Raw genomic sequence first — 6,007 nt, 5'->3', positions numbered from 1 at the left:
ACACTATAATATAATCTGCTAATTTGTCACTCAAATGTTTCCAGTAGATTCTTCCACAATCACAAAGAAACCAGAGCTTACCTGAAAATAGAAAAAATTACAGAGAAATGGGAGCTCAGAGAAATTGCAGCCAAACTCATAATTATCTAAAGTAAACACCCTAAAAATGAAGAAGAGGTAACTGCATGGAACTTAGAGGCCATGATATTGCCCTTTTAAAATAAGCAAATAGGGGTGGCCAGGTAGCACAGTGAGTGAGAGCACTAAATCTAAGCAATTTGGGAAAGAAGGAAGTTTTTGTTTGAATACATCCATTAATACAAAATTAAGGAAAGGATGTTGATGAATCTCCTTGGCATTATTTCCCTGGACCCAGTACTATAATCCATTTCCATCTCAATGAGGATGTGATTAGTCCTGACCTTTGGGAGGGAATCATTTGGATTGAGTTAGGACATTGTAGATCTGAGTATCCTTTGGATTGAGTCAATAAAAAAGAGTAGAACTTAGGAGGGAGATAGGAAAGGAAGAGCTGGACACTAATTAGCTCTTTAATTTAAATTTAATTAAAATTAAAATTAAAATAAAAAAAATTAATTAATTTAAATTTAATTAAAAGTTTAATAGTGAGGTATTTTCATTATACCCGAAATGAACAGGGAAGGTTCTATTTCTAGGAGTCACTTAACTTTATCATTGTAAATAACAACATTATTGTTTGCTACCAAATCATATTGGTCTTTTGTAGTTGATTTAAGTATTTACAATATTAAGAACTTAGTTGTTCACAGTTGTTCTTTGAACAATGTTGATATTACTGTATACGACATTCTCTTGGTTCTGCTCATTTCATTCTTCATTGTTTTATTTAAATCTTTTCATGTTTTTCTAAAATCAACCAGCTCATCATTGCTTACAGCATAGCAGCACTCCATCACAGTCATACTACCATTTGTTTAGCCATTCCCCAACTGATAGGCAGTCCCTCAATTTCTAGTTCTTTGCCACCACAAAGAGAGCTGCTATAAATATTTGAGAACATATAGGTTCTTTTCCTTTTCTCTGATCATCCTGGGACCTAATATTGCTGGGTCAAAGGGTATACACACACACACACACACACACACACACACACACACATACATAGTTTTGTAACTTTGGAGGCATAATTCCAGATTGTTCTCCAAAATGGTTGGATCATTTCACAGTTCCACCAACAGTGTATTAGTGTCATAATTCTTCTATATTCCCTCTAACATTTGTCATTTTTCCCTTCTATCATTTTAGCCAATCTGATAGGTATGAGATGATATCTCAAAATTGTTTTAATGTGCTTTTCTCTAATCATTGGTGATTTAGAGCATTTTTTCATATGACTATATATAGTTTTGTTTTGTTTTTTCTTTTTGGAGGGCATTTGGGGTTAAGTGACTTACCCAAGGTCACATGGCTAGTAAGTGTTAAGTGTTTGAAGCCATATTTGAATTCAGGTCCTCCTGACTCCAGGGCCAGTGTTCTATTCACTGTGCCACCTAGCTGCCCAAAGGAGTATGGTTTGTTTTTTGTTTTTGTTTTTTGCCTTTTGGAGGGCAACTGGGGTTAAGTGACTTGCCCAAGGTCACAGGGCTAGTTTTGTGTTAAGTGTCTGAGGCCAGATTTGAACTCAGGTCCTCCTGACTCCAGGGCTGGTGCTCTATTCACCACACCACTTAGCTGCCTCTAATTTTGATTTCTTTATTGAAAAATTGCCTGTTCATTTCCTTTAACCATTTATCATTGGGGAATGATTTATAATCTTATAAATTTGACAAAATTCTCAAACCTTTATACAAGAAACTGTCTATAAAAATTTCCCCCTGATTTTCTGCTTTCATTCTAATTTTGGCTACATTGGTTTTATTTGTGCCAAAACCCTTTTTAATTTAATATAATCAAAATTATTTATTTTATATCTCACAGCTCTCTCTATATTTTGTTTATTCATAAATTCTTCTCTTATTCATAATTTTGATAGATATGTTTCATATTCTTGTAATTTTCTTATGATATTTCCCTTCATATCTGGGTCATTTATCCTTTTTGACCTTAGCTTGATAAATAGTGTAAGATTTTGATCTATTCCTGATTTCTGCCAGATGGCTTTCCAGTTTTCCCAACAATTTTTACCAAATAGCAAATTCTTATCCTGAAAGATTAAATCTTTACATTTGTCAAAAGTAAAATTACTATAACCATTTACTACTGTGTATTATATGCTTACTCTGTTCCACTGATCCACCTTTTTATTTTTTAGCCAGTACCAGATAGTTTTGTTAATTGTTACCTTATAGTATAGTTTAAGATCTGGTACTGTTAAACTCTTCCCTTTACTTTTTTTTTTCCATTAATTCCTTTGATATTCTTGACCTTTTTTCTTCCAAATGAATTTTGTTATTTTTTTAGCTCAACAAAATATTTTGGTAATTTAATTGGGACAGCATTGAATAAGTAGATTAATTGGGGCATCTAGGTGGTGCAGTGAATAGAGCACCTGCCCTGGAGTCAGGAGAACCTGAGTTCAAATACAGCCTCAGACACTTGACACACTTACTAGCCATGTGACTTTGGGCAAGTCATTTAGCCCCAGTTGCCCTCCAAAAAGCAAAAAAAAAAAAAAAAAAAGAGAAAGAAAGAAAGAAAAGAAAAGAAAAAAATAAGTAGATTAATTTAGATAGAATTCACTGAAAATGTTCTTGTTTTGGGTCCTTTCACCTAGATCTTGTTTTAGGTTCACCCAAGCTTGTGTTTTAGGTTTCCCTTGTGTTTTGACTTTACCCAAATTTTATTGACTATTTACATTTACTAATATACATCTCAATCTGCCTTGTATTTAAGTTTCCCTCTCAGAAAAACTGGAAGATAGACAGCATGCTCAAATATACATGATACAATGCTGAAATGATGACATCCAGTATCTGAAAGAATTTTGAGATGCTAAAATTTTGGGCTAACTCTAATTCAGTGAAGTTCAATAGGGATAAATGTAAATGCTTACACTTGGGTTCAAAAACTCAACTTCACAAGTATAAGATAGGTGAGGCATGGTTAAGCAGCAGTTGTTTTGAAAATTATCTGGGAATTTAATGGACTACAAGCTCAACATGAGTTAGCAATGGAATGTACTGTGAAACAAGCTATTGATATCTTGAGCTTCATTAAAAGTGGCTTAATTTTCAGAAATAAGGAGTTATAGGGTTGAAGAGCATATTGCCATTGTACTCTGCCCTTGTCAGACCTCTTCTGGAGACTGTGTCTATTCTAGGCACAGTTTCTTTTTTTTTTAATCAATCAACATTTATTAATCACCTACTTATATATGGACCAGGTACTAGGGATACAAATATAATCAATGAAATGATCCTTACTTGAAAGGAGTAAGGACGGCTTTATTTTAGAGAGGGAAGAAATCATATGTAATTTCCCCTAAAGAAGAGAAGGGGGGGGGTGAGAGGACTTGGCTATGCAGAGGAAGAGGTCGGAGCTACTTAAAAGTGGGGAGAAAGGAAGGCACTCCCTCCTTGGCTCCCTCAGTAGTGGGGTGGGGGATATGAAATCCAAAGCATGTGGGGGTATAAGTTTCCAAGCAGACAGCTCAGGTTTGAGGGGGAAGAATTCAACTTGGGAAGCCAGAGTTTTAGGAGAGTCAGACTGTGTCAGGCAGGATGCTGGGGTCCAGGGTTCTCAGACTGGGAATAAATCTTGGCTGGATTTTGCATGTAGATTGGTTAGATTTGATGCCTGATGAGGGTTAACCCCAGAGAAGCAACAGCAGTGTCAAAGTCAAGAAGGGGAAACTGGCCCCCCAACTGAAGATGCCTGGGGCAGAGCCAAAAGCATAATATTTAGCCACAGCTTCACTGGGGTTTCCCTGGGCTGGGTCGAACTACATGCGGATGCATTTGCCACTGCCCCAGCCAAAAGAGCTTGCTTTATAAGAGTGACTCCAAATGTTCTCAAATAGGGAGGCTGGTGTGGGGAAGTAAAATGTGAAAGGGTGGCAGGCAGCCTCAACTGGGCACTTGTTAATCCCTGAAGTCCAGTTCCAGCCTTTGTGCCAGTTCTCTTTGCGGGTATATGAGGATTGGCAGTCCTCCCACCACTGGTTACAGTCCTCCCTGCACAGGGAACATTCAGGATCCGTTCCCTCTGCCAGCTTGAGGATACCGGCTGGATCCAGGGTCCTAAGTTGGGAGAGCACTCATAGAGACAAGTGTCCTGGAAAAAATGGCGTTTGCAGGCTGGGGTCATCTTTCCACAGTGGTTATAGTTGAACCGGTACAGGTAAGAGGTATCTTTGTGGGTGCCATGGTTTGTGTTTACAATGCAGCAGGCATTTTTCTTCCATAGGCTACACTGCTGATGAAGGCCATCTTCTGGACCAGGCTCTGCCTTGTGGTGTTTAGCATCCATGCAGACATTGAGCAGATCATGACCCTTCTGAACCCCATGGGCTATGGCCATGAGGCTGAGGAACGGCAGTCCCCATCCTGGTTGAGGCATGATCTCTGGGGCCTGTCTCTTCTAGGTTCCCGATATTCTAAGAAAGCCTGGAGCCGGAAACAATAGCAAAGACTTTTAAAGGGAAGTTTCCTTTTATAAAGCCAGCACTAATTTAAATACCAATCCTGGCTCTGGACTTAACTAAGTCTTGCCCCAAAACCAGATCATAAATTTCCTCCCCAGGCAAGGGAGGCACTCAAGGACCAACTGTCATTTTTTTAGGCACAGTTTCTTTAAGAAGAAAATGGATAAGTTGGAGAACATCCAAAGGAGGCCAAGAAAGATGGTAAAGGCCATATGAAGACCATTTGAAGGAACTGGTCATATCTTAGACTGAAAAGAAGAAAAAACTTAAGAAGGACATGATAGCTGTCTTCAAGTATTGTTCTATTTGGCTTCACAGGGAAAATCAGTAGCAATGAGTGGAAACTGCAAAGCAGCAAATTTAATCATGGTGTTATAAATAAAAAAAAAACTTCCTAAGAATTGGATCTCTCTGAAAGTGGAATGAGCTGGAAATGGGAAGGTGATGGGTTCTAGTTGTATTGATGTCTTTTGTTTCCAATGTCATCATGAAAGAAGGGCAACTAGAAATGAGCCTAGACAAACTGATCAGGTTAAAAGATGAGACCCTTGGGACTTAACATTTCTCATATAGAGGCAAGCAGGTGTCATGGTGGTTACAGTGCTGAACCTGGAGTGGGGGGAACTTGCACTCATCTACAGTAGCTAGGTCATTGTCATCATTGTCATTGCTATTGTTCAGTCATTTCTGATTCTTCATGACTCTATTTGGGGTTTTCTTGGCAAAGATACTGGAGTGGTTTGTCATTTCCTTCTCTAACTCTTTTTACAGATGAGGAAACTAAAGTAAACAGGCTTAAGTGACTTGCCCAGGGTCTCACAGCTAGTAAGTTTCTGAGGCCAGATTTGAACTCAGGAAGCTAAGTCTTTCTGACTTCAGACCCAGGACTCTATCAGTAGGTAGAGCTCCACCTAGCTATCCCGAAGATATGGGGTATGTGTGTGTGTGTATGTGTATATATATATAACTCCCTATTAGTTATTTCAACATTCATTTCCAGAATTATTGCCATTCTCCTTTGCTGAGAAAATTTAAACAAAATATTAAATTATCAGTATTGCTTTCTCTCCCCTTTCAGTTATTATGATGCCATCTACCCCAGCAATGGTCCCAATCCTTCTTTGATCTTTCTTTTTCTCCCCATGTAGCTTAAAAAAAAGTTGTTATTGTTCTTATTCTCCCTTAGCAGTCTCAGTCTATTTTTAGTTGAAGCATTTCTGATGCTATTTTTGCTTGATCACATCACTTATCATATCACATTACCATCCTTTGTCCACATTGATCTCTTTAGATAAATTTCATTTCCCCTCCTCTTTGGGATTATTTCCTTGGAGGGTGTATGTGTGTGTGTGTGTGTGTGTGTGTGTGTGTGTGTGTGTGTGT

At 38.1% G+C, this 6,007-nt stretch overlaps 1 pseudogene; it reads right to left on the bottom strand.

The window, feature by feature from the left end:
* Positions 1-3,350: 3,350 nt before the first annotated feature.
* Positions 3,351-4,539, bottom strand: LOC138166469 (folate receptor alpha-like; annotated as a pseudogene).
* Positions 4,540-6,007: the final 1,468 nt, after the last annotated feature.

The sequence above is a fragment of the Petaurus breviceps genome, unplaced genomic scaffold, assembly GCF_028583685.1.
Source record: "Petaurus breviceps papuanus isolate PSGF00001 unplaced genomic scaffold, PetGlider_PUasm1.0 224, whole genome shotgun sequence".
In the NCBI taxonomy this organism is placed as follows: Eukaryota; Metazoa; Chordata; class Mammalia; order Diprotodontia; family Petauridae; genus Petaurus; species Petaurus breviceps.
Note: the sequence above shows the minus strand (reverse complement) of the source record. Positions and strands in the feature narration are given on the sequence as shown.